Source organism: Microcebus murinus, chromosome 5 (assembly GCF_040939455.1).
Source record: "Microcebus murinus isolate Inina chromosome 5, M.murinus_Inina_mat1.0, whole genome shotgun sequence".
Taxonomy (NCBI): Eukaryota; Metazoa; Chordata; class Mammalia; order Primates; family Cheirogaleidae; genus Microcebus; species Microcebus murinus.
The window spans coordinates 60,295,891-60,311,594 of record NC_134108.1 but is presented as its reverse complement, the minus strand read 5'-3'; positions in this window follow the sequence as shown (position 1 = coordinate 60,311,594).

The following is a 15,704-nucleotide window of genomic DNA, read 5'->3' as shown; positions in this document are numbered from 1 at the left end:
AATTGGGAGAAGTAGCAAAAGGGTATGTAATTTCTATTAAAATCTCCTATGTTACATACTTTATTAAGAAGGGGAACTCCAGAAGTCTGGGAATACTGATCTGGAATCCTAAAATGCTTCCCCAGAACAATCCAAGTCTTGGGTCAATGGTATGATCAATCTGGATATCTGGCACTGTAGAAGAAATGCTCTAGGCCAAAGTTTAAGATAATGAACCTGAAAGAAATACATAGGAGTATCCTAATCTTGCTAGCATTCATATCTCCTAGACTTCTCAATGCTCTTTAAACAATGGAATCCTCAAAGATAATGAAAAAGGTCAAGAATAAGACAAGCCAATGATGCTTGTTGGCCCTTCAGGTATATCGGCTTTCAGTGCTGATCCACTAAGAAGTCTGGTCCTAAAAATGTAAGAATTATTACAACTAAGAATACCAGTGAGGCCTAGCCAGGCTTTATTGTAAACATAACATCAGCTACTTCTTTGTATTGCTTTCATTGGCTGTATGAAAGTATCTAGAAATATTTTTCTTTCAACAAAATACATGTAATATATTTTTTGCATCTTTGTAAAGAATGTGTGGTTTTCTAATTAAGAAAACATTAATTATGCCCATCAGTATTTTGAGCAACCTCTTTTTGTTAACATAATATTTGACATAAGATTATGCATCTGTAAATTCATTTCATTGAGTGCCAAAGCAGAGATTTCTAGAATTTCCATGTAATCGTTGTTATATTACACAAATATTTCTTTATTAGAGATAAAAACTCTAACAATTACATATTAACAAACATGAAAACACAGAGCAGGAATAAAAAATGGATTCATTATTTTAATTCCTGCCTTACTCAGTCACCAAGTAAGGCCCTACTGTTTCTCTGAAAGAACATTTTTAAGCAAAGAAAAAAATAGAGCTACAATACCAACAAAAATCTGTCTGAGTGTTTGGAAAGAGTAGAAGTCACTCCAAAATCTTCCTTCTGGGTCACAGCATCTGTAATGCCACTGCCATGCTTTAAGTCTAACAATTCTGCCAATTGACAGTCGAATGTTAAAGGTATAATGATATTATCTTCAAAAGCATTATACTTGACTATTTATGGTCATACCTCATTTCTCATTAAATTAGAATGATTTTTCCTCTTACAGCTAGCAGGAGGCAATCTCAAAATGTACATAGAGAGAAAGTAGAAAATGCCTGGTGAGCATGGTTATTCAAGTAATGGGGTAGGGAGTGAGAGAATGAGTGAATGAATCTCTGACCTGCTTCTAATTCTGTGGTTGGGAATGTGTGGATAACACTAGGACACATAGGCATACTTCTGGCACTTGCCTACTCTCAACACTTCTTCTGGGTAGAAATAGAACAAAATCAGAAAATGATGAGCTAGATCACCTGTCTTTATTCACAGCCTTCATGCTCAAATGTCTCTTTTTAAGAAGAAATGGAGCCGCAATGTTGGTCAAATACCTTTCAAAATAATCATCATAGAGAAAGGGTTTGAAAATACAGTGCAAAGGGATAAATTGCTGGTTGTACTATAAAAACCCTTGTTCCAAAAGTATCTATATCAAAAAATCCATGAAAGGGACTCATAACAAAGATTTCATAGAGTTAGCATATAGTAATTTGAAACTAACTGTGAAGTGATTCTGATGTATATAGCACATTAACCTGCAAGAAAAAATGTACTTTGTTTCCTCTTTTAAAAAGTTATTTTAAATATTTGGCTCAATCCACTACAGAGAATAGTTACTGGGAATGCATAAGTTACTGTTTAATAGGTACATAATTTTACAATCAGTCCCAGCCATCTGCTCCCTCCTTTAATTATGAATTCAAGAAGGACATAATTCACCACACATGGTACAAAAGGCTGATGGAAAGGATTTGAGTATTATCTGTACATTCTTTCTAAAATATTTATGTTCAGGATAACATAGTTCTTAGACTTACACCACAAATAAGGAAAATTATTAGCTCTCCTTTGAAACATTGTAAATGCTTCTAAAAGAAAATTGAAATTGATGAGAAAAGAAGATTTTTATTAGATCCATATTTTTGGTCTCCAACTGGCAAAACATTTTTTAATATCAAAATGTGTGACTATAAGCTTGATTTGAATGCTGTTTTCAGTTGGGATTTCTTTTTTCTTTCTTTCTTTCTTTCTTCCTTTTTAATGTTTTTAAGGGAAAAGGGATGCCAGGAAACTCTTTTCCATTTGTTTCGCACTATTTCCCCAGTGTGAAATTGACAAGAAGTAGTACAAAGCTAATGACAGGGAAAAATGGAAATTAACAACACAGGAAGAGTACTTTTGAGCTTTTATTTTGACTAAGATAAATATTTACTGCTTTGTCTTACCTTTCATTTGTCATGGAGACAGTACAGCTTATACTATAAACTCTCACATGAGGGATTCATTGTCTTTAATACAGTGAGATAACAATCCATACATATATATCTTCAAGATCCTCCTCAGCTTGTAGAGGGAATGGCTGATGAATGGAAATAAAGCCTCATAGAACAAACTGAAGAGAATGGCTTTCCTTTTTTATGGGCAACATCAGGAATATTAGTTTGCTGAGCTAATTCCCCAAACAGGACAGCATTTATATAGCACTTTCAGCATAGTACTTTGAAGAATTTCACACTTCCATTCTCAAAACTAAGAAAAGTACCACAGAATCTTATACCTTGCATTTTCTTTACATTTCAATCAACGAAGATCACATTTGTCAAATGGGGGTGAGAACAAGAAAGGGAGAATCAACATAGTTTTTTAAAGGCTACACAAAGAAATCTCTTCTATTCTTCTACATGTTTTACCACAGAAAAGAGAAGGTTAGCAGAGTTTTTTGCTAGTGCCACACTCTGTGAACTAAATTTTCGAAAGAAATGGCCTCCAATTGAGACTGCTAACCTTAGAATGCAAGATTTACATCGCAGTACTGCTATGCAGGCATCCAGGAAGGGAATCCTAAGTAATTTTCATGTACTGTCTTTCTCATAGGTAAATACAAATCTCACTGACTCCTCGTTAGCCAAGTAAATAGACAGAACACATTTAATGTTAGAAGCTTTAGAGGACACAAATGAAAGGTAAGGCGTCCTCCATTTTGTTTACTGTGAGATAATAAGCAGTGTAGTTTCTTCAAAATGTTCCCTGTTTATCATGATGAATCAAAGAGAAGTATCATTTAAACAATAATAAAATTTTGACCTCACAAACTGAACAATTTTCAAAATATAAAAATAATCCCTATAAGAAGAATCCAGCAAGAAAGGGACATCGGTACATATGTGTACAAACACTTCTAGTAGAGGAGCATATTGATTCATTTTGTCTAGACAGCAACTTTGCAGAGTGTCTCAAGAGCCTGTTAATAAATTTAATTCCTTTTGACTCAGTAATCTCACTTTGAAGATTCTGTCCTACAAGGAAAAAAACAAATCTGATGCCCTACAAATATATATGTCATAGGAAAGTCTGGAAGCAATATAAGCATTCAACAAAGTGACTGATCAAATGCATTATGAAGCATCCTTTCATGCAATATTATGTAACCAGTAAAATCATGTTTTCCAAAAGTATTTAAGGATTTAGTTATATGCTCATGAAGAAAATATTAAGAAGATGGGATATAACTATGTAGCACAGATCTATACCTATGTCTTCATACATATTTTACCTATATATGCATTTATGAATATAATATATATGTATCTATTGTTTTCTAAATATATATGAAACATTATATAAATATTACTGGTATATATATGTTAAAAATGTATTAATTATAACACATTATATATATCAATATATATTTGAATTAGTTAAAAGTACTGTCAATATTATTAGTTTTTGTTTCAGGATGGTAGCACTACAAATATAAATGGATTTTATTTGTTTTCAATGCTTTTTTGTATTTTACTCTATTTTTATAATTAGGTGGAATTTTTTCAGATCAAAACAATAAATGTCAAAAATTTCGACTTAGTCAACTGGAGTTAAGCCACCATCTGTCATAGTTTAGATCACAGCAGTTTCATAACTTGGAATAACCCAGTTGGCACCTCCAATTGAAAAGGACTGGCTCGCAGAACTAGAATTGCCTGCAGGAATGAGGCAGACAGTAGGGAGTACAGATTTGGATAGAAGTTCAGAAAAAAATCTAGTCTAGCAAACACAACACCATACCTAGAGACTAACACTAACCACAAGTGCCCACACAGGCAGGCAATATGGGGAAAGTCCCATCCAGAAGGTGCCCTAAAAATGGGCAGAGCAGGACAACTAGGAGGGCTCCAAGAATAGGGGCTTTTCAGAGACCCAAGCAGACCAGGTGGACCAAGCCGTTCAGAAGAGCATACACAGGCTGCCCCATTCCAGCCACTAGGACAGAACTTCAATTCCCAAAGACATGGGGTAATAGGAAGAGCAAGATAAGATGGCCCCTGGAAACAAATTAGGCATTACATTTCCAGCAGTGTGATTAGAAGTAAAGACTGAGTCCTAGGATTCAGGTAGCAATGGAATATGGTCCCAGAATTAAAATAGTGGAACTAGCATACAGGTCAGAGAAAATCAGGAAGCAAGCACAGGATGAATTGAAATGGAAAGCTAGTTGAGAGTCAGGTGTGGAAAAAGGGGATGGTATTTGCTTTTAGATGTACTGTGTTTGAAGGAGCAGAAAGAAAATCATGTAGAAATAGCCAATAGACAGTTGACCTAGAAATCAGGTTTATGTGAGAGGTACAACTGGAAAAAAAATTTATAGTCATCAGCAGAGAGACAGCACCGACTGTCTGTCTCTGCCCTTTCTGCCCACTCTGTCTAAAGAGGCTGCATTGTCTAGATTGCATATCCAACCTCACTCACCAGCTGGCTTCCGGTTGGGTTTGGCCCACAGTGGGCAGGGGCAGGGAATTGCAGAGCTGGTAGAAGGAGAAAGCACTCCCTGCTTCCTCCTTGCTTCCAAGTGTGGTTTCTGACAGTAACTGTGTCTCTCCTTGGTAACAGCTCCCATGCAGCAGTTACCTCCTGCTGGGCTTCAGGCCTCCATAGCCTCTTGTAAATTTGACTCTCTGTTTTCCTTTAGCCGAGGTGGAGATAATTTTCCAACATCTTTATTTTCTGAGCACCACACCATCCCTTTTAATGAGCCCTTAACTCAGCCTGCACCTCTGTAATGTTTTCATTTAAGTCTCTTCATTTGAATAATCTGGGGGTAAATTTAGTTTCCTGGCAGTTTTGTGAATCAGATGATGGGAAAAATTCTTTGTGGGAAATACAAAAAGAAACATATAGAAAGAAAATATTATTCTTTGATCCAGAGGGCCAGAGGCAAAATAGTAATGACTACACAACTTGGTAATTCAGGGACACGAGCAAAGAGTGGTCAGAAATCTCAGGGAAGAGGGATAGTATAACATCACAGAACTGATGGAAAAAGAAGAGTGAAAAGTCAATGTTGTGAAATGTTACAGAGGAGCCATAGGGAAGAAGAACAAGAAAAAGGCATTTAATTATCAGTTAGGCATTAGTGACCTTGAAAAAAAACAGAAAATTTTTGCATATCAATCATGGAGGGCACATTTTCAGGGGTATGAAAAAGGATTGGGTGAAGATGAAATTGGAACAGAAAATAGATTCCCTATTTTTTGATGCTTTGGGAATAATGAAATACAAATTAGACAACAACTAGAGTATAGGTGAAGGTTTGTTTGATTTGGTTTGTTTTCAAAACAGAAAAGAACTAAGAGCATTTAAAAGCATAGAGAAATAGAAAGAAAATGGAGGGGGAAAGTTGGTGTGCGGTGGTGAGAGTGGAGAGAGGATCCATGGGAAGGCACAGTTTAGCTGGAGAAGAAGAGAATACAGTCAAATTTCAGCATGTGACACTTCAATTTTTTTTTTTTAGAAAATGTAGGATAATGCTTTTCTCTAAACAAAGGAAAAAATAAAGAATGAATATCACATAGAAATGTTATACATTCTGTCTTGAAATGAACTATTGTGGACCTCCCTGATAGTGAGGACCTTGCACTGGGATTAAGTCTCATCTAATTTGGCAGCTCAGGTCTGGGGCAGCTTGAAGCAGGCAGCGTGCTGAGATCGGTGATATCTGGATATTTTCATCCTGAACTCAAATGGTAAGCCAGAAAATGTGAACACATATCTCAAGTGTACAATATTTAGAATTTGTATCAATATTTGTACAATATTCTGTGATACACTAATTTCCATATCTGGTTTATAAATTCAATCTATTTCCATGCCTGGCTGAGTGGCATATATATACCTGGAAAAGATGCCCTGTAAAATATATAGAGATCCCAATAAAAAAAGTGATTTACCACTGCTTCTACTAAATCATGATACATTTTTTCAATTCCATCCATCAATATAAATAATTGTGAAAACAATTTAGTAAATTTTTATCTTTCTTATTGGAAATCAGGTCTTACAAAACATATTGTTCTATTTAAAACATAGATTTAAAACCTACCCACCAAAGCTCTTCATTTGGGAGATTTTAAAGGCGATTAGAAAATTCTGTTTCCAGATATGTAGACTTCAGAGTTTACAGGTGAAATGCTTAAAATTGCTTTTGTCAACAAAACTACATAATAATGGGCATATTTCCAATATCTGTTTTCAAAATTCTCTTGTCATAACACAAGCTTCTTTGAACAAGTATTCATTTTCTAGCTCTTTGTTAAAATATCACCTTTGACTTGAAGAGACATAATTGTGTCTTTATTTTTAAAAATATACATCTTCCAGGTAGTATACCTCCTCATTCCCAGAAAGGTTGCAAATTTAGAACACTTGTGGTTTTTTTTGTTGTTTTGGGTTTTTTTGAAAGAAAAATTGTATCTTTTTTTTTTAAGTTGCCAGGTCCTTTAAGTGCTTGCTATGAAACCAGCAAATTGCTGTGGTTAAAAAAGATTTTCATGGTCATTTGTATTGTGTTAAAAATAAAATACCAAGTGTTCTGCTACTTCAAAGTCTAGCTTTTAACAAAATTAACTACATTCATAACATTTGAAAGTGGTGTGATTTTCATTTTCAAATCTTCTCTACCCATAATACAATGATTAAATTTCAGTTACAAAAATTCCTCTATAACCATAACCAAGAAGCTTTTTATTTACAATTCCAAACAAATCAGCAGTTTTATCAGTCATTACATGTATATACTTAGTTAGTAAACATTTTTTATTTAAAGAAGTCATCTATATTGAGAATATATATTCTGTCAGACATCTTTCTTTGGTTGCTCACAAAAAGAAACTATCTAGCAAGCACCATAGACTGAATGTTAGAAAAACTTGTACATTTCATCCAGCTATAAAGCAAACCTCCCCAAATACATAAAATACATTTTAATATGTTTCTTTATTTATTTAGTAAAGTAACAAATAAAGTTTCTCATGCATCTTTCAATAGCACTTGCTGACAAGAAGTATGTTTTTTTTATTTTGTCCCCATATTAATTCCCATGTAATATTTCAACTACTTTTTACCAGAGCAAGAACAAATGTTTTCCTAATAGTACATGGCATTTTGTCTTTCACTATTAAGAAACCTCAAAGTTGTCATCTAAACATTTATTATACTTGATTAAATTTTGTAAAGTAATGGATTATCATGTAATCCTAAACTGCTGAAAAAATGATCTTCTTTCAAATGCTTAGTTTTTCAATATCCTTTTCTCATGTTGGCTTTATAGTATGATTACTTAACATTGCAGGGCTAAAAAAATCATTTCCATTTAGGACAAGATTCATCCTTAGTAATACTAAATGTAATTCAAATTTCAAATAGTCTCCTTAACAATTTCAATTTATTTTTACCAACATCTCAAATCTTATTAGGTTGTTGTTTTGTACCCACCATGTAGCTAAAGAAAAGCAATTTTCAGTTTTAGAAGCATTATCTCTGCCATTTTCTTGTTGTTTATTTGCTCTTGCATTATTAGTAGTATTTTCAAGCTAGGATTTCTTTGCAGGAGTCTTTTTTGAACCATTTGTTCACTTTGAGAGGCTTAGTTTCCTCAAAATTAATTAATATAATCTGCAAATTCAACTAACTAGGCACAAAGAAACTGCAACCATCACAACATATTGAAATCAAATGAATGTACAAAGGACTCATGGTAACATCTTTGTTTTGGGACACCTACACCTCTGTCAGGATAACGTACAAGAGGTTGCCATATGACAGACATGCCGGCTGGGGGTGCTGGTGTCAAGTATTCGATTAAATATTAGCACATCCTAAAGGATAACCTTGGCCACCCCATTTTGGGAACCACTGCTATAAAAGACCCCTTGAATTCCATCTCATCATGGTGACTGCCATTTGTATAGATGTTAAAATGGCTCACCTATAGTCAAGATTCACTGAAACCCAGGGACTTTAAAACACTCATCTAAACACAAGAATTTTTAAATTAGCCACTAAATGAGTTGCAATGTATCAAAGTAAAATTATGTATATACATAAACATAAATCCAGTATTTTGAAGAGTATACAAATAATATTTTCATTGTTAATAAGAGATATTTTGCATATAAGACTGATAGCTCCAAATTTGGGGAAAATTGTATCAGAATCACATTTTAGTAAGAAAACTATTTTTATAATTATAACTTATTTTATTATACTTTTCCTCCAATTTTGTTTACCAGTAAGAAACACCTTTAATGATTATATGAGATAGCTGGTCATTTCTTTTGTTCTTTATCTAAAGTAACAGGCTCTAATCCAAACCAAAATACTCAGTTACAACTAGAAGACATTTTAAGCGTGATTTTTTTACTTTCATATGTTAAAGAGTAAATCGAGTCATAATTAAATTTTAAAGAGCTTGTTTGAGCAAACAGCAATTCATGAATTGGGCAGCTCCAGACCAGAAGTGCTTTAGGAGCTTGACTAAGGAAATGCAAAGGGGAGGATTTGTAGAACAAACATGAAAGTAAAGCAAATACAATATTTGATTAGTTACCATTATCCAGTTGCCTTATTTGGTCTATCCTAGTTATGTAATTATAAGTTAGTTGGCTATTTCCAATCTGTTGAGCTTAAGTTCTCTTTTTACTTTAATATAGGCATTTACAAGAAATAGCTCAAGTTCTGCTTATGTTCATAAATCAAACAAGGTCACTTTTGAAGCTCTGCTGGCTTTGCTTGTTCAGAGATTCTTCAGACCTAGCTCTATTTTAATTTACTTTAACACACCTCACAACTGTGCTATGGTCCAAATGTTTGTGTCCCTACAATATTCTTATGTTGAAACCTGATCTCCAAGGTAATCAGATTAAGAGGTGGGGCCTTTGGGAGGTGATGAGGTCTTGAGAGCTCTGGCCTCATAAGAGAGATTCGTGCCCTTATAAAAGGGCTTGAGGGAGCCTGTTTGCCCCTTTTTGTGCCCATTCTGCCATGTGAGGACACAGCAAGAAGGTCCCCATATTTGAAGTATGGAACAAGAATCTGCTGGTGCCTTGATCTTGGACTTCACAAACTCCAAAACTGTGAGCAATGAATTTCTGTTGTGTATAAATTACCTAGTCTAAGAAATTTGTTATAATATCCCAAACTGACTAAGACAAACTGTATCATGGTAGCTGCCAAAAGTGTACATTACTATTTGTACACTTAAAGAGTTAAAAGTACGGAGTTTTCTTCAAACAGGTATTCATTTTTACTTCAGTTGTATTGTGAAAATATTTCTAAAATGTATTAAAATTTCTGTGCATCCTCTAGTAAATTAATATGTACAAAATAGAAAATGCAATATTGCAAAAGGCTGTTACATGGATGATACAGAGAAGTCTACTACCTATAGGAAACCTGGTTGTGTAATTAGTCTGATTATGCCTAAACACAGGCTCTCCAGATTTGCACAGGTGTTTCTACTAACTTAGGTTCAGTGCTTATTGAAAACTAAAAGCCTAATTACTCATTCATTCAGTCACACTATCATATTGATCACCTATGTGAGCAGCATAAATAAAACATTTTACTTCACACATTTTAGTCTTTACATTTTAGTCGATGATAACCAGGCACCTTACAACATTACAGTTATATTCACTTAGATTCAATTCATAGGGATCAAGACGTAGGGCAGACTCTTATGTTGCTTGCTCTTATGCCTCCACAGCCAAGTAGCCTTTAAAAAGTCTAATGACAGACAAGAATAAATTGAGTTAAATATTGCAGAGCCTCGGGAAGTGGGCACTTTAGATGTTAGGTAGTTAGGAGTCGGCAAGTGCTCCTTCTAAGATCCTCTCCCTCAATGCTGGATAAGGGGAAATTTGTCAGCAACTTTTCCCTATGATCTCTGTAAAAGAAAAATTGAGTTATAGCATGACAATCTGTGTCTGCCTTTGATAAAATATAACTAATAAAATATTAAAACAGTACCATAACCTAATTTTGACAGCTAAAAGTCAGATTATTTTCAGTGCATTATGCATTCCTAGCTTTCAGTTGAGAAGTTTGTGGAAAAAGAACAATGTATAAAATAGTCTTTTCTTAATATTGTTTTGATCAGGAATCTCTAATGAATTATAAAAGCTCATATAAGTTATAGTAAAGTTTAAAAAGAGATTTAATTTTTATGATGGATCTGTTCCAGGGGTCCTGTACTGTCTTAGTCTGTTTGTGTAGCTATAAAGGAATACCTGATGCTGACAATTCATAAAGATAACAAGTTTATTTGGCTCAGTGTTCTGCAGTCTGTACAAGAAGTACGGTGCTGGTATCTGCATCTAGTGAGGGCCTCAAGCTGCTTCCACTTATGGCAGAAGGGGAATAGGAGCAGGTGTGTGCAGAGACCACATGGTGAGAGAGAAAGCAAGGGTAGGGGAGGTGACAGTCTTTTTTTAACAACCAGCTTTTGCAGGAACTGATAGAGTGAGAACTCACTCATACCCCCTATGCATGGAAGGCATTAATCTGTTTGTGAGGAATCCGCCCCTATGGCCCAAACCCTTTCCATCAGACCCCACCTCCAACTTTGAGGAACACATTTCAATGTGAGGTTTTCAGGGTCAAATATTCAAACTATAGCATATTCCTATCCTCAAGATAGGTTATTTGCCAGGATTCACAGAACTCAACAGCATATTATACTCATGGCTAAGGTTTATTACAGCAAAGAATATACAGTAAAAGCAGAAGGAAAAAGATACTCAGTGAGCAGAGTTCAGAGAGGTCAGGCACAAGGCTTCCAAGTTCTTCCCCATCTAGAGCCACACAAGGCATGCTTTCTCTACAGCATCAAACCACACAGACATGTGCAGAATGTCTCTGCCCAGGAAAGCCCCATTGAAGTCTCAGGATCCAAGGCTTTTATGAAGAGTTGGTCACATAGGCACTTTCTACGATGTAATCAACCATGGCAACTGAAACATGTCAGGACCACAACAATGAAATCAGATGCACATCATCATTCTTGATGTTTGCACAAAGCAATGTGAACACACTGGTGTATCTCAATCCATTGCTCCTAGTGTACATAGCAAAAGCATCAATTGTTAACATAAAGAATCTTTCCATGGTGACACTGACCAAGTGTAGATAACAACTGGGCTTGATATATTAACTCTTTCTTCACCAGCTCCTAGTAATGCTAGATTATCCTCTCAGTTGAAACTTTCTATTCTGAAAAATGTTGGATATAAGACTACAAGCCCTGTTGTGGGGCTTGAAATGGAAAGAAGTCAGCCTCATCCTTATTTCTAATCGTAGATTTTTATTTTTCATAAAAAAATACTTCCCCTATGAATCAAGAGTAATATATTTGAAACAGATATTTATCAACTATCAAAAAATAAGAACATATGTTCCAAACACAACTGAATAAAACCATAAGAAAACAAAAACAGTTAACACTGAAAGTCAAATAATATTGGTGGATTTCATTTTTGTGGAATCTTTGCCATTTTCCAAATGTGACATGAGTTTGGTAGATAATCCATTGTGAATGTATAAAGTCATTTTATGAATTGAATACTAAATCATCATTCCACTTCCAGTGTAACCATGACACCTATTTCATTTCACAATTGCTATCTTGTCACAAATCCTAGCCATTGTTTATTTCTATCTTTTTCCACAACAAAAGAACATAACATTTAAGAAGTATCCCATTATTTCTCTCCTCAGTGCCCTATGTACACAATCTCATTGCAACATATAACATGTACTTTATTCTATTAGACTGGTTTGATGTCAGCCTCCCTACTATACTGTCATATGCCTTGAGGCAATAAACATGCCTCTTATTTTGAAACTTCAGCATCTAGTGCAGTATCTGGTACATGGTATACAATCAACAGTACATGTTGAATGAATCCTGATTTAAGAAAATTAATCATAGAGATTTTTAACACATTGGAAGAATTCTGCAACCATGTAAAGTTAAGTGTCATTTATGTTGAAACTTAGACTTGTAACAAAAAAATAGATTTCTAAAGAGTTTGTGAAGTAAATCTGTTCCCCAATACCTCTTCTACCATTTCTCAAAAACATGCTCTTGTTTGAAATAAAATCCCCTTGGAAATCAACCATCATCAAGAAAACCTGTCCAAGTGCTCAGGTTAAATTTGTGCTGTCTCAGAAATAGCAGTCAGCTTTCATAAAAGGCACTGCCAAAATATGTAATGGTTGTAAGAAACTGTGGATTGATGCCTTTGAGCAAAAAAATTAATTGAATGCACTTCTATGTTCTCCCTGATTGACTGGATAGAGCTAACAACTTACAAGATAAGAAAACATATGGCCAAGGGAAAAAAGAAGCCACAGTTAACGAATGCTTCTGGTAAAGGTCCTGTGATGTGTAGAGGAAATTTATGTGGCTCAAAGAAGAATATGAAATGAGATTAATCTCTTGAAAGTAACTTTAAGAAATACTTTAAAAGATTTACAAGTTTTCCTTCACAAAGCTAATTCAAACTTCAACCTCTCTTCAAATATCGCAAGTTGATTACATATGATTGTCTGAAAACTATCCCCAGAGATCTTGCTATTATTCCACAAAGTGATAGCATTGTATGAAGCAACCCAGCACACCTTCAAATGAGATCCTCAGAGTTCATGATAACAGGACAATTTTTATATATGATTTATGCAGGGAAAGAGGATATCTTTCTCCCAAACAAAATGACCAAAGTGCAAAGAAGTTAAGATAGCTTCCTTTGGGCACAGATGGCCTTAGTATACTTCCCTCCATATCCAGTAATTGGGCATTAGACCAGAATTTGAATATCTGTAATCCCTAAGCCAAAAGGGGCATAATTTAGGATGTAAAGCAGAGAAGTCCTCATGAATGTAATGATATTTCCTTACTTTTCTCTTTGTTCATTTTCCTTGGATTTATGTCTTTTACATTCACTCTGTTTTGTTCACCTCCTTGCCCCAACTTGCTGTCCACTTTCCAATGTGTATTCAACAAGCATTTATTGAACATCTACTACACTGTTCTATACATTGAAGATAGAATGTGAAATACTTGAAATGATAAGGAAAATATGCCTTCTATAGTACATGAAATCCTGTTCTCCATGGTGTTCATACAAGTCAGAGAATGGAAGAACTGAAGAAACTCACATTAGGTAATAAAACAAAAAAACCTGACAAATTTTATAAATGAAATAAACCAGTAGCTACTGTAGTAAAGAAAAAAGAGAGAAGATAGAAAACTTCAATAAATAAGAAAGGAGATTACCAAACAGGATAAAAAAATAATGGGCACAATTCTATGCTGATAAATTACAAAATTTCCATAAAATAGATGATATTCTGCAAAAGTAAATGAACTCAAGTAGGTGAATTCTAATTCTAACAATAACATTGGAAAATTTTGGAAAAGTTGTCAGAAGCCAAATTCCATGAAAGGTGTCATAGCCAAACAATTTAAAATGGCCAATACTTTAAACTTCTTTGGAAGATGTAATTTCCCCACTATGAGAATATTGCTGAGAATAAAAATATGAATTATTTCTAATTCACACCTAATAATGCATAGCCTTAATACAAAAAAAGCTCTACGTGTAATTACCAAAATACCCCAGTAAGACAAAAACTGATAGTTTGACTACAAAAAGTAAAATTATCTCAAAAACACCATTTATATAATTAATATGCAAAGTATAACCTGGAGATAATATTCAGTGGATATATGAGACAAATATGGGGAATATGTAAAAAACTTTTACAAATCATTATGAAAACACTTGGCAAATAACATTATTGAACAGCACCAAAAGTGTGATTAAAGTTGTACAATCAGTATAAATCCAGATTTCAAAAAAATTAAAATATGTACTAAGTGTGTGTCTTCATAGAAATAAATCTTGCAGCAGAGGATACTAGAAGCTAGTAAGGGTAGGGTTGATAAGGAGGGGTTAGGGAGATATTTGTTACAGTATACAAAATTATAGTTAGATAGGAGGAATAAGTTCTAGTGTTCTATAGCACTGTAAGATGACAATTGTTAACAATAATATATTATGTATTAATAGTTTCAAGTACTTATTAGGAGGATATTGAGTGTTCATAACACAAAGAAATGATAAATATTTGAGATGATGGATATGCTAATTATGCTGATGTAATCAAAATACATTTTATGTATCATAACAGCACTAACAGTACCCCATAAATATATACAATTATTGTGTCAATTAAAAAATGTTTTAATTTTTTAAAAAATTTCAAAGAGAAAGAAATGTGTCATAAAATATATATCAAAAATATTAACACTGTCCCATTTTTCGATGGAATTACTTGCTCTCATATTTTTCCTCTATTTTTCACATTTTTCTGCAAAGAAAATGAATTACTTTCATAATCAGGTATTATAGTAATGTTGGGGCTCAGAATATGATACCCCAAAATATGGTGCTTTGGCATGCTGAGTCCTTTGAAATGAAGGAAATTAAAAAGACCTAGGAATCAAGATATTTCTAACCTTTCCTGCCCACCTATCTCCTGCCTCTTTTTCTCCCCTAAAGCAAGTCACAAAAACCAGAATTCTTCTTCCTCAAATTGGGTCATAGAAACTAGAACCCCTTTCCCCAAAACCAAGCGATAAAACCTAGAAAAGAGACTGTCTTTCTTCTTCCTTCTTTCTTCTTCCTTCTCCCTTGAAGATGCTCACCCCAGAGGGGTCCTGTCCTATACCTGGGCAGAAGGAATGCTACATAGAAGCTGAGAATCTGAACATACAGACCTTGCTGGGTTTCACACCTCAGTCTTGTTACCATTAGATCATGCCTTTTTGTCCAATCACATTTCTACAAGGCTGTCCATTCTTCATCAAATCTAGGCACAAAAATAGACAGTTTTCCCTGGGTCTTTTGGTCTTCATTTTTGAAGTCTCCCATATCACATAAAACTTTGATTAAATAAATTTGTTATGTTTTTTTCTTAACATGTCTTTTGTTATATAGGAGTGTTGGCTGTGACCCTTATTATGGGTGAAGAAAAGTATCACGTTTTTCCACTCCTATAGTAACAAAATACAATAATAATAAGGGGTTTAATTTGAGAAGTGAAATGGGGGGAGAGAGAGATACTAATTATAAAATTTGAGAGAATCGTGGCAATTCCTCTGGTATTCACAGGTGAAGGGTTGACTGTAACTTTTCAATGCTAATGGAGGAACAGTTTTGTACTAG